Below are 22,271 nucleotides of genomic sequence, written 5' to 3'. Positions count from 1 at the left end.
AGTCCCCAGATCTCTGATAACTTCTTCTGTGCTCAGTGGATTGCCACCTATATGGTAGCTAGGGGTAACCTTGTTTTTCCCGAAGGGTATGACTATGCATTTCTTGGCGTTTAACTTTAGGTCATGGCTCTAGCACCAGTTATCCGTTTCTGTGAGACCCTTCTGAAGGATATCTGTGTCAGATGTGTTTTCAACTATGGCGCCCAGTTTGCAGTCATCTGCAAACTTTGTCAGCCATACCCCTCCTGTGTTTGCTTGTACTTCAGAAAAGTAGATGCCGAACAAGAGTGGGCCCAGGACTGAGCCCTGTGGGACCCCACTTGTGACAGGCTTTGAGTCTGACATGGCGCCAGCAACTCTAACCCTGTGGGTTCTGTCACTTAGCCAGTTTGCAACCCATCTTGTGATGTATGGGTTTACATTTAAGCTGATGAGTTTTTCGACGATACCTGAGTGGGGTATTGTGTCGAAAGCCTTTGCCAGGTCAAGGTAGGCTGTATGGACTGCCTTTCCCTCATCAATGGCCTTGGTGACTGTTTCAAAAAAGTCGACCAAGTTTAAAAGGCATGATCTGCCTTTGACAAAGCCAAACTGGGTTGGATCCAAAGTCTGCAAGTTCCCTATGTCTTTATTTATGAGTTCCATTATGATCCAAACCTTTTTGCAGGATTTTAAACAATTCAGCTGGAATGCTATTACTTCCTGCAGTCTTTTTATTATAAATACTTTCTAAGGTCAAATTAACTTGACTGTCCAGAGCAGACATGTGTAGGTAGCATATTTAGTAGACAGGCCTATGCCCTACTTGTAATCTCAATAAGAGGTGCCTGACAAGCAGCATCAATATTTTCTTATTGTCCATGTCTCAAATCCATTTGTTATTAACAAGAAAACCATAGACTATAATGACCCTTTCTGATGTCTTTAAACTTTACATCTTATAGGTTCATAGGTTCATAGGTAGGTACTAGGCTACCAGCCCAAGGGACTATGTAAGCCTAGCCGACAAGGTTCCCTGGCTTTTGCCACCCAAGAAGTTTATTTTCCTGTGCCTCTGTCAAGTAGGGCCACAGAAGTGATCCCTGAGGTAAACTTCCTATTTCCCATCCACTCATCACAATTTTTCTTGAAGAGTGCTAGTGAAGAACTCTGCTTGACATAGATAGGTAGCTTGTTCCAGAGTATTGGAAGTCTCTGGGACAGGAATCTATCCCTCCAGCATGTTCTGTTTATTGTGGTGACAAGGTTTAGGTCTCTAGAGCGTGTAGCTCGGAGGGATTGCTATTTCTTTAGGTGTAGCATGTCCAACACCTCTGGGTTTGACATAGCTTTGTATGTTAGGCAGAGATCATCTTAGAGTAGGCAATATGCTATGGAGTAAAGCTTGCGTATTTTGAGACAGTCAGCATAGGGCATCTGTTTGAGTCCTGTAATCCTCTTTGTGAGGTATTTTTGTGGCCTCTCCAGCTGTTGCAGATGTCTTGTGAGGTACATTCCAAAAGGGGCATTGTACTCAATAATGGGTCTAATGAAAGCCGAGTAGAGGGGAACAATGACCTCTTTTTTCCTGAATGAGAACCCTTTCATGATGAGGTGTGCCACATAGAAGGTTTTCCTGACTACTGTGGTGATGTGATTATCAAAGGAGAAACTACTGTCCACCTGAGTCCCAAGGTCTCTTATTACACCTTCAGCATTAAGTGGACTTCTGCCAAAGGGGATGACAATGCACTTTTTGGCATTGAGCTTGAGGCTATGGCTCTGACACCAGGCATCATTCTCAGTGAGGCCCTTCTGTAGGATGTCCACATCGTTTGGGGACTCTACTATGGCACCTAATTTGCAGTCATCTGTGAACTTCATCAGCCAGAGGTCCTCTGTGTTAGCCTGTACTTTAAAGAAGTAGATCTTGAACAGGACAGGATCCAAGACTGAACCCTGTGGTACTCCACTTGTCACAGGTTTGAAGTCAGATTTGGAGTCTGCAACTTTTACAGTGTGGGTTCTGTCAGTGAGCCAGTTGGCAACCCATCTCATGATGTAGGGATTTATACCCAGTTTAGTGAGTTTATCTATGATCCCAAAATGGGGGATGGTGTCGAAAGTCTTGGCAAGGTCAAGATAGGCTGTGTGAACTGCCTTACCCTCGTTTACAGCTTTGATGACTGTTTCAAAGAAGTCGATAAGGTTCAGGAGACATGATCTGCCCTTCTCAAACCCGAACTGGGTTGGTTCCAGAGTTTGGAGGTTACCAATGTCTTTGTTTATGAGTTCCATGATGATATGTTCCATGGCCTTGCAAACCAGGTTCGTCAGGCTAATAGGGAAATAGTTTCCAGGGTTCATGGTGGCTCCCTCTTTGTGGAGAGGTATAACTGTTGCTGTGCACCATTCAGTGGGTACAAAGCCTGTCGATTGACTATGATTGAACATGGTGCTTAGGTGGGGGGCCAGTTCATTCTGAAGTTCATGTAGAACACAGCCTGGGATTTGTTCGGTTGCATCGATGCTGTGTTCTTGGCTTTGGAGAGTGCAGTTTTTACCTGCACAGTTGTGATTGCAGGGGCACTGCATTCTGCCGGTACGGATATGGGCCCTTTATTGGTGAGGGGGGGGGTAAAGTTAGCACTGAACCTATCAGCCAGGATATCTGGCGATATCAGTTGGTGCCGTATATTTCATGCCATTGTGCTGTAACTCAGAGCAGATCTGGGTGTTGCCATTGAGATTCTTGACATAGCTATAGAATGCTTTGTGCTTGTCCTTAGAGTCAGTGGCAATCTTGTTTTCATAGCTGGGTTTAGAGGCATTTACGGGGGATCTCAGCTTCTTACTGTCTTTAGAAGCATGAAGTTGGCTTTGGAAAAATGTTTTACAGTGGTTTCCTTAATGGGGGGTGGGGGCAGGATGTGGATATCTAAGGTGATTAGCTTATGGTTGGATCTGACCAATGAAGAGTTGACTTCAGGTGTGGAACACTGGTCACTCTTGTTGGTAATGACCAGGTCCAGGATATTATTGCACCTGGTAGGGGTGTGCATAAGTTGAGCCAGGACATTGGAGTTTATGAATTCTAGAAAGCGTTGAGTGAAGGAGTTGGTACATGAGTAGTTTTCCCAGTTAATGGTGGGGTAGTTGAAATCGCCCATTATTAGGGTGTTTGGTTGAACCCTAATATTTTCCAGTATATCAAGAAAAGAGGAGAGGGAATCCTGGGGCATGGTGGGGGATCTGTAGCAAGTTACAATATGGATTGCAGCTTTGCCCAAAGTTAGTTGCCCTTGGATAATTTTGGATGCATTATGTTGGGCAACTAGCCTGGAGGTGTGGTTATCCTTAATGAATATGGACACACCTCCACCCTTGGTGTTCCCATCCTGTTTAGATGGCCGAAAGGTATGGTATGAGTTATAGCCTGGTATTGCAGGGGTGCTCTGTGGAGCCTTGAACCAGATTTCAGTCACTGCACAGATATCGATGTTCTCCATTTTAAGGAGTGCCTCGAGTGAGTGCATTTTGAGGTTTAGACTTCTAGCATTGAGTAGCATTACCCTCAGTTTTTGCTTGCCTGTATCTGTTATGGTGCTGTGTTTGTCATTTGAACCTTGCCTAAAAAGGGCATTATAGGGGCAGCAAGAGCCTTAGCCAGTATTCGGAATCCCAGGAGCGACAGATGCAGGCCATCTCTGGCAAAGCATCATGGCCTATCGACTATGTCATCCCAGGCAGACAGATACCGGATTCCCTTAGAATGACACCAGAAGCTTAGTCAATTGTTGAAGTCAATCATTTTGTCCTTGTACTGCGGTATCATTCTGGTTGAAGGTAGGATGCAACTCAGGGCTAGGGTCATACCTGCCTGGATTACAAGATCAGAGAGCTCCTCTATATCTCTTTTCATGTAGTTCAAGGAGATACATCTCAAGTCATTCACACCAACATGGACAATGACTGAGTCATATTTGTACTTGTTGTGGAGTGACCTGAGTCCATGGGTTATGTGGCAGATCCTGGCACCCAACAGTCAGCTAACGGTAACCTTCTCCTTGTCTATTCTGGTGAGTGCAACATCAGTGTGCCTGACTATAGAGTCATCTGTGACTAATGTGTTAGGTACGTTGTTTTGCCTTATGGGCTGTGGTTGAGTGGCACACTGAGTCTGTGTGTTATGTGTCTTTTGGGTTGTGATGAGGGGTGGAGGTTGCTTGTGTTTCTGCTTTGGAGGTCTCTGTTGCTTTGGCAGACTCTTAGTTTGAGCCTCCAAGAATGTTTTTGTGTAGCTATGTGTGGGTTTTGGTGGTGTAGGTATTCTGGGACTATGTGATGAGTATGGTGTGGAGCAAGTATTTACCTTCTCCTCCTGACTGATAAGTTCAGTCTTGGGTCAAGAGAGCTTTGCCTCCAGTTTGGCTAGATAAATGCATCTCTCGCAGGTTGCAGCATTAGGTGGTAGGAGGAGAGGGTTGTCAGTGTACATGAGGCAATTGCTATATTGCCCCAAGTCATCAGGTAGACAGGAGAGAACACTGGGAGCTGTCCCTTGGACATGCATGGGTAACCACTTTTTCCTCTAGACAAGTGATAGAAGTAAGTACTAGAGTTGTTTCCTCAAAGTAACTTGAGGAAGATAAGTACAAAAACTGTTAACCACAAAGTAATGAGAAAAGTTGAGTGCTTCAGTAATTTGTAACTTATTTAGTGCTTACAACAGTTATGAACCAGTGCTGAGCACGGAAAAGCAGATTCAAGTACTAAGATTAAGAAAGTGGCTAGTTCTAAGGGAAAAACTGAATAGCAGACGTTATGGCACCAGGAATAGTTTAACCCGAGCTAAGCGGCGCTGCTCAATGTGCAAACTCTCGCAAACCGCGCAAACAAGGGTTTTTAACTCAGAAGCTTGAAAGGGATAGAAATTAGCCCAAAATGGCCAATAAGGTAAATTTTGGAGCTGGAAACCACTCCTCTTGCGACATATAGGCTGCTCTAATGCTTACCACTCTCACTGATAAGCAGAAAGACCTCCCACTACCACAACAAGGTCTGGACCACTCAGAAACACAGACTAAAGTCCTGAAACCAGCAGATCTGGAATCCTGACTATTCTAGTATAGGAAAGTGTGGGAAACAAGCAGTACAGATAGTATTTTTTTGCTTTGTTTTTTTTTTTTTTGTTTAAGAAATTAGGCAGCAAAAAGCAATTTAAAACAGTAGAAATGCACAGAAAAGGCTGTTGCACTTGAGTGTGATGCCTACAGTACTAAATGCAGTTTAAATTTTACTTTTAAACAGATAAATCAAGTGCACACACAGTAAACTGATTTAACAGTTCAATGCAGCAGAAATACAGCAAAACAACAGTAAAACAGCTTTTTAAAAGTGCAATTAGCTAAAACAGTTAATAGAAAGACAAAATGGTACTTAGATCAGCAAAAAGGTCTCTCCTTCTCATTTCTGGTGCTGTAGTAGTCTGCAGGATGCCCAAACAGTATCCGCCGAGCTAAAACAAGCACAAACCATGCAAACACTGGTTCTTAACTCAGAAACTTGAAAGGGATAAAAATTAGCCCAAAACGGCCAATAAGGTAAATTTCAGAGCTGAAAACCACTCCTCTTGCGACAGGTAGGCTGTGCTAATGCTTACCACTCTCACTGATAAGCAGAAAGACCTTCCACTACCACAACAAGGTCTTGACCACTCAGAGGCACAGACTAAAGTCCTGAAACCAGCAGATCTGGGATCCGGACTATTCTAGTATAGGAAAAGGTGGGAAATGAACAGTACAAATAGTGTTTCTGGGGGGTTTTTTTTGTTTGTTTTTTTAAGAAATTAGGCAGCAAAAAGCAACACTTCAGTGTGATGCCTACAGTACTAAATGCATTTTAAATTTTACCTTTAAACAGATAAATCAAGTGCACACACAGTAAAACGCTTTAACAGTACAATGCAGCAGAAATACAGCAAAACCACAGTAAAATGTTTTTTTAAAAGTGCGATTAGCTAAAACATTTAATAGAAAGCCAAAAGGATACTTAGACCTGCAAAAAAGTATCTCCTTCTCATTTCTGGTGCTGTAGTAGTCTGCAGGATGCCCAAACAGGATCCACCGAAGTAAAACAAGCACAAACCCACACAAACATGGGTTTTTAACTCAGAAACTTGAATTTGCCTTGGCTTTCTTTCCAAAACACACATTTTTAAATCAAAGCTGCAATTATTGTTCATAGAGATTTTTGTGCACAGAAAAATATCTCTATTCACTGAAACTCTGCATTCCAGTCTGCCATATTTCTCTATCTCCATTGCCTTTTACTCTAATCCTCAGCTACTTCTAAAGCCCCTATAAGCAGCCATTTTGCCTTCTTAATCTTTCTATTTAGAACACTGTTGTTGAAACTATCAGTATCACAAATTTATGTCCAAAGTTTTATAGGTGCACTGTCTAGTTGTAATCCCTTTAAATCTGTTCTTCACCTTCAGCTATGCTTACCCATAACAGTAAATGTTTGAATGACCACTGCTGTGATAGCCTTGGTCACATGGGTTATATCCTGCTAAGGATATATCAGCTGGCCAACTTCCAAAGCTTCAGGGCACCTTCCATGCTTCCAAACCATTTGTCAGCTCAAGCTGAACTGACAAAGTGAGATACGGGCACTAAACCCTTCAGAGTTTTCATACCAACAGAGAGAGGGAGGCTAAAGCCCTGACAAGAACAGTACTAGGAAAAGAAAAATAAATGTCCACACACTGGCATTAAAAAACAAAGAAATAAAGGGGATGGAGGGTGATACTGATCACTAAAGCAGCGATCATTTGAACATCTACTGTTATGGCAAGTTTTATTACATGGTTGTACTATGTACGCTAGTTGGGTAGATTCCCACAGCTTAAACAGACAGGGAGGAGGAAAGATAAAGGTTCAGGGGTTCCTCTAGAATGGTACTAGCAAAGCCTGTCATAGACCTGGAGAAGGAATTTAGTTTATAGTGCTCTGTAAAAGTATGCAAAGAGCACCAAGATGCTGCTTCTGGAATGCTTCTAAAATCCAACCTTTCCAAACAGCCATAGACATACCCAAGCCCCTGGTACAATTAGACTTGACCCTGCCGAGAATAGTTTTGTTGTGGCAGGTGTAACAAAATGTGATGCCATGAGACAACCATTTGGAAATAGTCTGTTTTGACACTGTCTGTCCTTTCTTATTACTGAACAACTGATTAGAAGTTCTGAACAATTTTCTTCTGTCAAGATAGTACTCGAGTTGTCTGTAGACATCCAAGGTATGGAATATCCTTTCTCCCTCATTTTTATGTATTTGAAAGAAGACACAGAGATGGATAGCTTGACTTAAAGTATACCTGATATCACTTTAGGCATACATGAAGAATTAGTTCTTGAAGAAACCTACCTTTGTGAAAAATGAGATAAGGTTGACTCACCATAAGAGCTTGGAACTCAACTGTTCTTCTTGCAGAGATCAGAGTAATACGAAATACTGTTTTCCATGTCACAAATTTCAAGTCAGGCTGATGAACAGGTTCAAATAGAGCAGCAGTTAGTTTTTCCAATACAAAATTAAGATCCCAAGGAGGAGCCACCTGTTTTTTAGAAGGCTTCACATTCATTGCTTCTTTTAAAACATTTTTACATGAGACGTATTGAAAAAGGGGGATTATTGAGCAGATATGCTAAAATGGATGACAAATTAACTTTGAGTGAGGATAAGACAGGACATAGGATAATAACTCATACAAAAAAATACAGAACCAGAGAAACACTAGCCATGAATGTGTGCTGGTTATTTTTCTTGGCACCAACTAGAAAACGTTTTACATTTGCAAATATATCATTTTCTAGTAGCAGGCTTTCTTGCTTCCATTGCTGCACATCCTCAGAAAAAGGGTGTCTAAAAGGTGTTAAAACTCCATCATTCAGGCAGTCAGCTCTAGCTGTTTGGTGTCAGGATGTATCAAATACCCTTGGTCTTTTTTGAGTAAATCCTTTCTGTGAGGAAACTTGTGGTAATTACCAATGGCCATTTCATGAAGAAGGGGGAACCAATGTTGCACGGGCCAGAAGAGAGTCACCGCAATGATCTTTTGGGGATTCCTTCTGAGTCTTCAGAATTACCATGGATATTGGTGGAAGGGGTGAAAAAACATAGGAACATTCTTGTCCAAAGAAAAGAAAATCATCTGTCTTTCGGGTCTTTTTCCATGGAGTCCTGGAGAAGAATTTTGCCACTGGCTCTTTAAAGGGAGGCAACAATATCTGTTTAGGTACTCTTCACAGATGGATCAAATCCTGGAAGACCCTTTTATTAAATTTTCATTCATGAGAGTCTATCTTGGTCCTGCTCAGCTTGTCCAGCAGGGTCTATATCATTTTGAATGTTCAGTTACTCATATACTAAAAGGCCGACACCAAAATATCGAACCGCAAGTTAACCAAACACTGAAAACAGCAAACATTAAAATATCAAATTGCCATAGTTGGCCAACTCCACCTCCTGCTTAATTCTGCAAACCAAAAGAAAATAAACAACCTACACTTCACCCATGTGTACACTTCACCCATGTGTCCCCTGTGAGAAGTAAATGTGCAGAACACAACAAATATATGTGAATGTGAACAAACAACACCTACCTAGGAAAACACTTTAATTTATGTAGTACATTCAAACTTTCATCTGTATGTTAGACTTTCAACAGCAGAGCTATCACTCGAAGGAATTCAGCCACAGAATACGCATTCCTCTTCCTGAGCATTGCTTGCATATGGACCTGCTTTTCAACACATTTTTACGCTTTTTTGGTGAAGGCAGACAACCAGACTGCAGCTGTAATCTCATGCACTACAACATTGAGAACAGCTGGGATGTCTAAAATACGCCTACCTAAAAGACATCTAACACGGCGATACCAGCCTTCAACATAGTTCTGCATACGTGGGAGGGACAGATCATTTAGAGAGGAAACATTCCAAAATGCAATAGGGAACACTGGTGAAAATCTTGACACATATGCAGACCTAGTCCATTGGTTATGCACACGTCCCAGAACATACACCTCTACAAAATATGACAACTGTTTCCCATCAACAGGAAGTGTCTCACACATAGCGTTAAATGTAGGAACAACCTCATCTTCCTGCAGGAAAGACAGAGCTATTAACTTCTTGACACACAATTGAAACTGTACACACTTGCCATACAACGTAGACAATCCTAGAGACTGTACCTTTCACCAGATAGCGTGTAAGAAATGAAAGCAACATCCTTTAGATGTTACCTGATGGAAATTATGCCTTACGCTTTTAATGGCTGCCATTTCAAAGTCACATAGAATATATTCTACTCTAGCCACTAGATCAAAAGATGACATTAGCTCATGCACTCACATAAATAGTTGTATGACTTGTATGATTTCTTTGACATTAAACAATATACGAGTGGCACACATTTAATACTCTCTCCAAATGAAATCAACCCATGTACACTATACAGTTGCCGACATAGCTGACCCTTTGTTAGAAAGACTCCATCTATTAACCATAATTTACATGTGCATAAATTTTGCAGATTCTCATTCATACTGAAAACTAAGACATGAATATTGGTATTAAGGTCTACCTTACGTTTCTGTATGAAGCAACCTTCTTTCAGAACACACTCAGTAGCATTCACTTCATTTAAAGGGGTTGATACCATTTTATAGGTAAGCATCTTTTTACGTTGCACACAATTTAGTTGTTGCAACATTGAATGCCTAGAAGGCAAGCATAAGGTGCTGGCAATGATATCATCCTCTAATAATGTGGGTGTAGTTCTAGTTAACTGAGCTGCCTCTGAGGTGACAAGCAATATAAGGCTCTACTTCAGCAGCATTTGGTGGATGTACATGACACACTGACTTTAGCAGATGTTCCCCATCTACCTGCTTCATAGTGATTGCTCTACCCTTGCATTTACATCCTTGCTTATACTTTCAGCACCAGTATTTCCTACCTTTGCTTGTCTTCTCTAACATATAGAGATACCCATCTAAGTTTAGCATTTCCCTGTTTTTCTGCAATGTAACAGTTTTTTAGCACATACCTAGACTGCCAGGAGCTACAGGAGGAGCGCTAGCAATTTGTAAGAATAACACGTAGTCAAATGTACACAACTTATGTGTTACTCTCTTAATTTATAGGCAAACCTGCAAACACATGCAACTTAAACTGTTTTATGGTGTCATAAATTACTATTGTGCTACAAGAATGTATGATTATATATGCACTTAACCTTGTATTCTAAACTTAACTTAACCTTGTATTGTACATGTACGTTATATCCCTTTACAGAATAACGAAATCTCCTAGTAACGTTTTACATCAGTAAACGTGATGTGGCCAACTATGGCAATGCGATATTTTTGATTTTCATGGTTTTCAATGTTCGGCTAACTTGCAGTTCAATATTTTGGTGTCAGTCTTTTAGTATTCAAGAAACTGAACATTCAAAATGATGATATAGACCCGTCTGGCATGCAATTTTGCTATGACAGAATGTAAGCTGCTTGCAGATTGTGATTATGCTGAAAAGCTATATTCCAGGCTATCATGGCTAATCTTCACAAAAGGTGAGAGCTGTTCCTCCCTTGCTTGTTTATGTATAAGATTATGAGAGCACTTAAGAGCTAACATTTCTTTTATGCACATGTATTTTCATCTTTTTTTTTCCCAAAGGCCCTGCACTTTCATTCACATTGGCACTTTTGGAGCTGACTGTGCACGAGCCCTAGGGGAGAATGGGAGACCTGGATTCAGAGAAATTCCATGTTTCCACCACAAAATCTTTTTCAGAAACAAAACTGGAAACTGGAAAAGCCCTGGGATGTTGATGATGGGCCACAGATTCCAGGTATTGTATCTTTCTCATGTGGAGTCTTCCAAGATGTGTCAAAAGAATCATAGATGCCAATGAGACCCAGAAATCTGAGGAATTCCCTTGCTGAGGTGAAAGTGTCTGTGGAAAACCTCAGGAATATATCTAAATACAGATCTATTTTATTCCTGTGGAAGAAAATGTCTTTGAACTGAGGTGCCCATGAGACACCTCAAGAAAACAATCATGTGAGGAGGAGTCATTAAAGATTTGTGATGTTTTTGGAACCCAGCCTGTGTAGGAGATCCCTTACCTAAATGAGAGATTCATGACACTTTGAAACACTTTGCAAAGAAAGCATGTCATCTAAATGAGGAAAAATTGGAATACCTTGCAGTTGGTTGTATGTCATCACAGGAACTAAACATTTTGTGATAACCTTTGGAGCAGTAGATAGCCCAAAGGGCAAGTCAGAAAAACTGATAGTGTGACCCAGCCAGAGAAATCCGTAAGAAACATCTGAAACCTGGATCTATAGGAATGTGAAGATATGCATCTTTTAAATCTAAGGTCATTGTAAAACACAAGAAGGTAATAAGCAGTAACAAGTTGTGAAATTACAGCATTTTGAACTTGGGATCTATCACAAACTGGTTCAAAAAGGATAGGTCTGGAACTGGTCCAAGAATCTTCATTCTTTGGCCCCAGAAACATCCCTGGTTAACACCTGTTTCCTAATTGTGGATAAGGAAATAATTCATCACTCCCTGAGGAAGCATATGCTGGATGACAGGAGGAAAAAGAAGTGTTTGTTCTGGTGGATTAGGAAAAATCCCCCTGAAAAGATGGAAGATACTCCAGCTGCCATCTGTACCACTGAGAGATTGCTCTCAAAACCCATCTGTCTGAAACAATTTGTTTCTAAAGAGAGAAAGGGGGTTCAGACTTTCTGGAAGAATTAAGGGACTGCTGGGTGCTATGGTAAGTCCCTCATATAATCTTATTAGACTGTCCTTTGTTCTAGAGGGGTTCCTGCTTTCTTTTTGGAAGCACCCTGCCATTGCTTTTTAAACATCTGCTTACCAGCAGATTGCTAGGTTTGCTTATTTTTCTTTTTAAAGAAAATTGTAGAGGGAATGTTGAATTTCTTAATAAACTTGGAGAAGGAGGGCTGAAAAATCTGAGAATTCCTTTGACTCAGCCTCCCTGTCTCACTGCACTTTTTAATAACTTATGCAGCAAAAGATCCAAAAACTAGTTCTCTATCCAAGAGGGAATTTAACATTTCCTTTTTGACATCATCGGGAAGATTTTGAGAATGCAGCCAGGTACATCTCCTCATAAAAGTTCCAGTGGCAGCAGCCATGGAGTTTGCATCAGCTGAGTCATATGCTCATTTCGAATAATGGGTAGTCACTTGAGACACAAAGGATGCTTAACAATCTTTTTTTCGTTTACTGACTGGAAGAAGGTAGAACGAAGAAGCCATACATTGTACCATGGTTAATCCAAAAAGATGCCCTATTCCCAGGGAAGCTTGGCAGTAATAGTCAAACATGTAAATTGTAAGGAAAGTAATGTCCCCCCCCCCCCAAAAAAGGAACACAGAAAAAAACAGGTTAAGCACTTACTGCACACCCCCAAAAGTAAAAATAACAACTTTTCCACAGGAAAAAGTAGCTTTGTTAGTTTTAACAACTTTTTGCAATAAAAGTAAGAGTAATGTTTCCATTTATAAGTGTACAAAAGTCACGTGACAGTCATTAAAAACACTTTCTCCTAGCTAAATAAAAGAAGTTTTACAGAGAACAAATAAAGCAAAGATTTGTCTCTGGAGAGAACTTATCTGTCTAGCAATAGAACAGCATATGCTGACCACTGATCCTCTAAAGCCTGCACAGGAGCATTCTCTTCAGTGGCAGGAAAGCTTTAAAGGGCTTTGCACTCAAACCTGACAATGTCAGCTCAGCTCAAGCTGACCAATGGTTTGGGCATGTGGAAGGTGCCCTGAAGCTTTGGATTCATAGATTCATACTAGGCTAACTGCCCTTGTGAGCCATTTTAAGCCTAGCCAATTATCTCTTGTGAGACTCGAACTGTGCACCTTGTGTTTGTAAGGCAAACATCTTAACCATTAGGCCACCCTCCCAACTTTGGAAGCTGTCTTACTGTTATATTCCTAGTAAGATAAATCACGTATAGTTCAGGCTACTGCAACAGTCATCATAATGAAGAAACTTCAGTCTACAGCACCTAAAAGGAAGCTGTAAGTAATCCATGGAGAAAGAAACTATAGTAATGTATGAAAAAAGAAATTGTATAGAATACACATAGAAATAAAATGTAAGAAATGCACAGTGGCGCAAACTAAGTAATGCAGAAACAACCTGTAAGCAATGCATGGAGGAAAAATTGTATGCAATGCACAGAGAAGCAAAATGTAAACAATGTATGGAGAAATGACCTGTTAGTAATGTATAAAGGAGCAAACTACAAGCAATGTGTAGAGGAGCAAATTGTAAGTAAGGCATGGAGGAACAAGTTGTAACCAATGCATCAGCAAAGAGTAATTAATTCATGGAAGAACAAAAACAATCACTGAATGGTGGAACAAACTAAGTAATGCATGAATGAACAGAGTCTTAGAGGAATACACTAATTAATACACAGAGGAATAAATTGTATGTAATGCATCATGGAATAATCTGTTAATTAATGCACCAGAAAAGAAAAACTAAGTAATGCACAGGGAGTAATGCAAATCAGAATTAGGAGGAATCATTTGTTTATTGAGTTCGTTGACAGTGCCCTGTAGACTCTGGGAATATATATAGATGTAAATAACTATGGGAAAAGAGAAACTGTTAAATTAAATCTTTCTTCACATGCTATATAATATCATACTTGCATAAAAATGGAGTCTAACATCTGCTGTGTTTTGATCAGTACAGAGTAACTTGGGTATATCTGTTAGAATCAATATATTTTATATGAAAAGAACAAAACAGAATGTATCAGAGAAATTCAAACTAGTTTTAGATTATGTTTCTGCCTTGAATTTCATATTTCATTTCTGAATTAAAATCATGTTTGCAGTGGGTACAATAATATTACAGCCTCTACCCTCTCCTCCATGTTTCAATGCTTTCTATTCTTCCCATTCCTTTGACAGTACCACCATCTTTCCATTACCTACCTTCATCCATTGAATGCTTTTCTATAAATGAACAAAATATTTTAAGATTTAATATCTTGCAACATCTCTTTACTGAGAGATCTGCAATGTGTCTTAATACAAGACTTAACCCTGTTTCACTTATACTACAAAACAATTAAAATCTGAACCTTAAAACTTAATGGATAGAATAATCTGCCCTTAAATGCACAAGAACTGGAGTAGTAGAATCTTTTCTTTTTTCCCTTTTTGCTACTTTACATTTTTATAGGAAGGCTGTCTAACTAACTTAGCTTTTCATTCCACTTACTCTTTCATCCTTAATTCACCACAATACATTTCTAAACATTTTTTGCTTCTCCAGGCGGCAATTTTCATCTTTAACTTACAGCTCTTACTGTTTCACTTTTATTAAGCATGTATTATCACTTTCTTTAATAATTCCCTTATCTTAATGATAAAGGAAATTACTATATAAAAGAAGCTTTTGAAACCAACTTGTGTTTTATTGGGTAGTACAAATGAATTATAACAGTATTATTTGTTCAAGACATGAATGCCAAGAAATTCACCTCAACAGCGATGCTAAAGAGGTAAATACTGGTGTCCATGTTGAGCACATGTAATAGAGAGTTATGATTGGAGACCCATGCATAATTCTTTGTAGTGCATGGAACTTCATTTGCTCCATGTTCTACTACTTACAGAAAAAAAAGCATTAACCATTTTGCCTGCTTTCAAAGAGTGACACATTATCTTATGTTAAGGAAAGAAAGTTAGTGAAGATTACTGGCACAGACAGCAGGCAGAATTGTCTTGTTTTTTGTTCTGCCGCTGTTGATTGCTGGCCACTACTGGAAGGTTTTATTGCCTAGCAAGATACCCAATCTTAAGAAGTCAAGCAGGCGTGCTTAACAATTGTTAAGACTGGGTCTCAAACTACATTAGCACTTAACTGGTTTGCCTTTTTCGCAATATTGTACAGTAATGATGGCACTCCATGCACTTCAGTGTTGTTAATCATTTTAGCTAATGCATTGTTATCACTGTAAAGGGCATATACGGAGGACTTCAAATTTCTGGAGAGGGATGTGGCCTCAGTTAACCACCACATTTGCAGAAATAATGTAAGATATAGTTTATATCAAATAATAAATCTGCAAACACACAACACTACTTACTGTTACAATTATGTTCACACACTCACACACACACACACACACACACACACACACACACACACACACACACACGCACACACACGCACATGCACACTCACACGCACACTCACATGTGCACACTCACAGGCACACACTCACAGGCACACACGCACACACACTCACACATACTCACACACACTAACAACACACACACACTCACAACACACACACACACACACACACACACAAACACGCACAGACACACACGCACACACACACACACACACACACACACACACACAGACACTCACACATGCACACAAATGAACAAAAATGCACACACTCACACATACTCACACACACACACACAAAGACACACACACACACACACACACACACACACACACACACACACACTTGCAATACAGGCAATAGCCATTATTAACTTAAGAACTTCCATCATTAAGCATTTCTATTATCCCTCTCAGTCTACCTCCAGTAACATTTTAACATTTGGCAGAATGTCATCTCCTTCTTCAAACACTGTAGCAAGACCATACAAAGAAATGTTCTCAATCCTCCAGATCTTGTTTTGACTTAAAGAAGTATGATGTTATGTATGTCTTATGTAAGCAAAGTAAAGTGCAGCAGCAAATGTGTTTGCAACTACTGGCCTAACCCTGAATTTATTTATTATTATTTTATTTTACATTTGTTTACCAGGAAGGCCCAGGGAGAAAAGCTCCACACTGAACATACAGAAATAACAAATAAAAGTGTACATAGATGTACGATACTAATTTAGGCTAATTTAGTTTATACATGAATAAAACAAAATTCAACAGCTTAGTATAACAGATATTACAATGTTATAAAACAACTGACATTCTAAAGTTTCAAGTGAACATTTCATAATTACAAAATATTTTAACAGAATACATTGTGAAATCAGAGATGTTTCCTCGTCTCATCAGAGATAGTACTGAGAGTTGATAGTATACAAAGCAGCAGGTGTAGTAACAACAGACAGATTGGGGTATGTAGTCAGAAAGTCTTATAGGTTATAAAGAAGTAGTGGCAGGACCAGAGATTAAGAGAGAGAGAGCTGTTAGTCAGGAGTAGAGCAAGGACACATCCATTTGTTTAAGAGGTGGGTTTTTAGAGTGGTTTTAAATTGGGCTAGTGACGAAGTAGTAGTAGTAATGTTTTCTGGCACTTCATTCCAGATTTTACCTATGTAGTTTGAGAGGAGGGATTCACCTGCCTGATTTTCTTGGATACATTGATTTTTTTATATGGTGTTTGTTAGTGGAACATAAGGATCTGTTAGTGGCATAAGGCTGAAGTAGTGTCTGTAGAGCAGGTGTTTTCTCACGGTCAAAAAGGATTTTTTGGGCCATGGTTAACTGAGATGTAGTGAAGAAGTTGAGGGAGGGAGCTCTAACCAGTTGAACTGCTTTAGTGCAAGGCAATGGTGGGTTCTAGCTGGTAAGTCTGTAGCATATCTGGCAATTTTATTATAACAGGATTTGAGTTTTTGTATCTCAGATTTTTTAGGTTAGTGAGTATGGGGGCTGCACACAGTAGTGTGGAGATTAAGTGGATTTGGGAAATGGCAATCTTGGTATTCTTAGTGAAGTAGTGTTTGTTCCTGTATAATGTACCAAGTTTTTTATGTACTTTTTTTTTCAGTCTGGGAAATGTGAATATCTAAATTTAAATTTGCAGTGAATTTCAATTCTTAAAAGTTTGATGTGAGGTGATGGGGACATGATGGTGTTATTTAGTAATGAAATGTTAAATGTGTTGGTGGGTGAGATATATTTAGTAGGATGGAATACCATAAGTTTGATTTTTTTAGGATTTAATATTAGTTGAGCATTTGTGTGCCAGGACTCAACTGCAATAAAGGCTTTTTGTGTTAGATTCTGAAGTTCTTGAAGTGAGGAAGCAGCACATATCACTGTCAAGCTGTCTGCATGTTGGATGAGAGAAGCCTGTGGGGCTGACAAGTGGAGGTTATTTGTAAATATTGACAACAGAAGTGGGCCTAAGATAGAGCCTTGGGGGACTCCTAGCATCACTAGCAAAAGGGGTGATAGGGTCTGTTGCCAAGAGACTGCTTGCTGGTGTCCATTAAGGTAATCCTGGAACCAGGGAAGGGTAGAATTTACAAAAATTTAGCTCAGAGAGGACATTTTCAAGTTTAGTATGTAAAACCATATCAAAGGCTTTTGATAGGTCAAGGAAGATAGAGGATACATAATTATTGCTGTTCGTGTGATAGTTGACAGTATTAGTAAATGACATTAGAGTGGCTGCTGTGCTATGGAATGATGAAAAGCAGTGCTGAGTGTTTGTTAGGAGTTTGTTAGTATGCAGATAATCAGTAACTTGCTTACGAATGACCCTCTCTAGAATTTTAGATAGTAGTGATAATATTGCAATTCGATGATAGTTAGTGAAATCTGTTGAAGAGCCACCTTTACATATCAGTATAACATAAGTGGTTTTCCAAATGGGAGGGACTTATTGTTCAGCTATGGACCTATTGATTAATAATGATATAGGGTAGGCTATTCCATCTGCTGTTAACTTTAGGTATTCAGCAGGTAAACTGTCTGCAGTTAGTGTAGTAGGTTTTAATTTTTTCAGCAGCTTTTTTTATTGTGTCTGTGGCTACAGATTGCAGAGAGAAGGTTGATTTAATGTTGGGAGAGGCAATTTATTTCAAAATATCACCCTGTTTAAAATGAAACTGTCATCAAACTGATTCTGACCAGTCTATAAATTGTCTTCAAGGTATAAGTTCACTGAGAGGTTTAGACCAAGTTCTTTCATCCCTTTCCAAAAATGCAAAAGTAATTAATTTACAAATCACTCAAAAGGTATTTCAAAATGAAAGAGCCATACACAATCCAATGCAAGTTTATGCAAAAAGATATACTTATAAAATGATATAATATTAAAGAGACTTACAGTCAGATTATCTGTGTCTTAATAATATCTACATATAACAAATCAGTAAAAGAAAATCACTTGAATTCAGTCAGTGTTAAGTCTTCACTCTGCTATCAGCACTTAATTGACTCTGTACCAGACCATATCAATTCTCCTTGCAGGTGATTAGCTAGCTGACACAACAATGAAAATGTGAGCCTCCAATCAGAGGTTGTGTTTTTACTCATTGAAAAGAGTGGATTACTTTGTCCAAGTCAGGTGGGGAAAGTACAAAAGTTCCTTACATGTAACAGTAGATGTTCAACTTCCTCACTGCCACAATGAGATTTTGGGTTATCAGCCAAGGTAAATCTTTATTGGCCAACATTCAAAAGCTCAATATCATTTCCCTTTCTACCTCTTCCTATGAAAGCTGATTTGCTGAAAATATCCTGAAATGGTAGCCTATTCCTGTCACAGAACGAATGTTCAGGTTTTTTCATTTCCTTAAAGGAGAAGAAAGTACCTGAAGCCAGAATCATCTAGAAAGAATGAATTTGCAGCCAATCACAACACCATATAAAAACCCAATCCAACAACAATAATCTGAGGGATGGCAGGTGGGTGCTGTAGCTGTATTATGTTCATCATCCCCACTGTCTCGCTGATATTTTGGGTACAGTCCCAAAGTTTACCCTACCTAGGATGTGGCAGGATAAGGATCCAGAAGCCCCTGGAGAACGGTCCTAGCAAAACCTTCTCTGGACCTTGAAAAGGAATCCAGTTTGTAGGGCTTAGTGAAGGTTATGTATAGATGACTGGGCTGGTGCATCTTAAATGCTTCTAGAGTACACCCCTTTCCAAAATGCCACTGAAGAAGATGAGGCTCTAGTCAAGAGAGCCTTAACCTTGTGACAGAGTAACAGAAAACAACAGTGGGGGACAACTGTCATGCAAGCATTTGGTTAGAGAAAGGTTGACCTTTCTTGTCTGTCATATAGGAGACAAACAATTGTGCAGCATTCTTTAATGGCTTTGTTCTGTCAAAGTAGTAACCAAGCTGCCTGTGCACATCCAAGGTATGTAGACTCTTTTCTCACTTGCTTTTGAATCAGGATAGAATCCTGGTAGATTGATTAATGGATTCAAGGTAAATTCAGAAACAACTTTAGGCATGAATGATGAATTAATGCATAACACAAACCCTGTCCTTGTGAGAAATCAGATAGGGTTGACCTACTATGAGAGCTTGAAGCACAGAGACTCATCTTTCAGATGTCAGAGCAATGGATGAAACAGTCTTCCAAGTATGTAAAGAACTGTAAACCACCCTGAGAGGCAGGTTCAAAAGAAGGTAAGGTAATTTTTGCAAGAACAAAGTTGAGATCCCAGAGAGGGGGGTTGCTTTTGAGGAGTTCTTCCATACAACAGTCCTTTCATAAACTCTTTGACCACAACAGAGATGAAAGGGGGAACCATGGGCAGACAAAATGAGATGGCTGAAAGATCCACATTGATAAAACCAGAAAGGCCAAAACCCTTTTAGGGCCCCTGTTATTGGCTAGGCACTATCTAGAAAACCTCTTCCACTTACAAACATAAGATTTTCTAGTTCCAAGTTTATCTGCATCCTTAAATACCTGCTACACATCCTCATGAAACTGCCTAAAAGGCATCAAAATAGAATCATCCAAACTATCAGTTGCAATTGCTCTATGTTGAGTTGTACAATGTACCCCTAATGCTGTGTGAGCAGATCCAGTCTATGAGGACGCTTGTGTATTTGCCCTTGTCCAATTCCATTAAAAAGGTAAACCAACTTTGTCTGGGCCAAAAGGAGGTCACCACAATGATCTTTGATAATTCTTTCTGAATCTTTGCAATTACCTTGGAAATCATTGAAAAGAGTGGAAATGCATAAAGTAACATTCCTGACCATGGGAATCATAGATGGTGTTTTCTTCCAGGCATAGCTGTATGGATGTCTGATATTTTTTTTTTTCAATTTGCCTGTTTGGAAAGAAGGCAAATAGATCTATATATGGTGTTTCATTTACCTGGATCAAGTCCTGGAAGACCTCTACACAGAGCTTCCACTCTTGAGGGTCTGCCCAGGATGTGCTTAGGCTGTCTGCACAGGGATGCAACCTTGTCTAAGGACTCCAAGCACTAGATGCAGAATCTGCAAATTTCAGCAAGTCCTCTAAATAAGGAAAATGTGGATGACTAGGGTTCTACAATAGGAACCACTTGGGCCAGACATTTTGTAAACACTCAAGACACAGTAGATAGCCCAAAAGGTAATGCAGAAAACTGATAATGTAAGTCAGATGCAGCAAATTTCAAACATTTTCTGCAAGTGGCAGCAACAGGAGTATAATAAGTGTCTTTGAGATCTAGAATAACCACGAATCAGTAGTCTGGAAGCAACTCTAGCACCAACTTCAAGGAGAGAATTTTGAATTTGGGAAACTTTTACCAAGGTGTTTAGAAAGGACAAATCTAGGACAAGTCTCCAGGAGTGCTCATTTTAGGTACCAATAGATTCTGGAGTAAAATGCCCTCATCTACCACAGGCACTGGTACTATGATCCCTGCTTCTACCATGTAATGGAGCATTGGATGAAAGAGCTCTGTCTGGTCCGGTGGGTGTGGTGGAATTCCCCTGAAAGGGGGAGATTTTCTATTCACTACCAAGTTTATACTCTCTGAATTATTCTCAAAACCTGTTTGCCTGAGACAATTTGCAGCCAGGCTGCAGGGTTGATACAGAGCTTGGGGGAAGGAGGAAGGGCAGGACAGTGGGTAGGGGTGCTCAGTGGCTCAACATAGCTATTCTTTTACAGGGGGTTGATTCTTTTTCAGAAGGGAGCCTCTCTTGTTTGGTGTTAAAGCATTATCCTCCTTCCATTTACTTTTGGATACCTGACTTTGTATGGCTGGGATTTTTGTTTGTTCTGCCCATTGAAGGAACATACTTTGTACAGAGAGAACTTGGGTACATGAAGCATCCTAGATAACCCATGCATTAATTTGCCACTATTATCCTACTATTTGAGAATCTGTGTAATAGAGGGCCCAAATACAAATTCAGAACATAAAGATACATTCAAAAGTTTTGGCTTTTAAATCATTAGTGAAGTTTTGATAATGTAACCAAGCATACCTTCTTAATAAAACAGAAAAAGCAGTATTTCTCAAGACTGTATCTGCACATTCAAGCACAACTCTCACAGCATGTTTTGAAACATGAGTCAAATTAGAAACAATTTCTTTCAAATAAGACCTTTGCTGTGAAGGTAAGGATGCAGCAAAATCACCCAAACTGTATGCATAATGTAAAACAAATGTCTCCATATAGTCTTGATAATTTAATGTTGTAAAGGCCAGATTACTAGAAGGTGATATGCTTTTGCCCTGAAGATCTAATGTTTCCTTCTTTATCAGGGATAGATGGATTAGATGAAACCAAAGACTTTATTTGAGCAGGCAGCTGAGGACACAACAGCTGGGTCAGCAGTCAAATGAGAAAAGAGACCTGTCATATCGGATGAGACTCTATATTTTTTCTGAGCCTTTTTAGGTACTGGTGGAATAAGATATCTGTGTCTTGCAGGCAGCTTTATAAACATCTTCCAAGGCCAGCGAAGGGGGGGGGGGTAGCCACAGAATTGGCATCTCATCCTCTATATGGTTAGATAATCTGCCTAGCTCTGGGGTAGCTCCCAACTGCTCTCAAGGAAAAAAAAAATATTAAATCTGTCAATCATCTAAAGAAAAGTGAGCATTTGTTTGGACTTAAGCTCAGATTCATATTCCGAAGAATCAGAGTGACTGGATTTGGAGTCAGCTAGGAAATCACCATTGTCCTCATCAGGTTTCTCTTCATTCTCTTCAATATCAGAAAGGTCTGTAACCAAACTACCACTAGAGCCATGTATGGGAACACAGCCACCAGAATTAGCTGTTTGAAGAACACTCTTAGCCAAGGAAACTACATCAGTCTTATAAAAAAGATATAATCTGATTATCAGCTATATGATGAAGCCTTTGTTTCTTTATCTTGTGAATTTCACTATTAGATAAAATTTCTAGGAACAAAATATTATTAATGGTGAGGGGTCTTAT

The 22,271-nt window shown here is 39.6% G+C and overlaps 1 protein-coding gene across 13 annotated transcripts in view; it reads right to left on the bottom strand.

The window, feature by feature from the left end:
• The window catches only part of LAMA2 (laminin subunit alpha 2), a 4,753,606-nt gene that overhangs the window by 4,530,147 nt on the left and 201,188 nt on the right, over nt 1–22,271 (bottom strand). The window lies entirely within an intron of this gene.

This window comes from Protopterus annectens, chromosome 1.part0 (assembly GCF_019279795.1).
Source record: "Protopterus annectens isolate FY-2018-M chromosome 1.part0, PAN1.0, whole genome shotgun sequence".
Classification (NCBI taxonomy): Eukaryota; Metazoa; Chordata; order Ceratodontiformes; family Protopteridae; genus Protopterus; species Protopterus annectens.
Note: the sequence above shows the minus strand (reverse complement) of the source record. Positions and strands in the feature narration are given on the sequence as shown.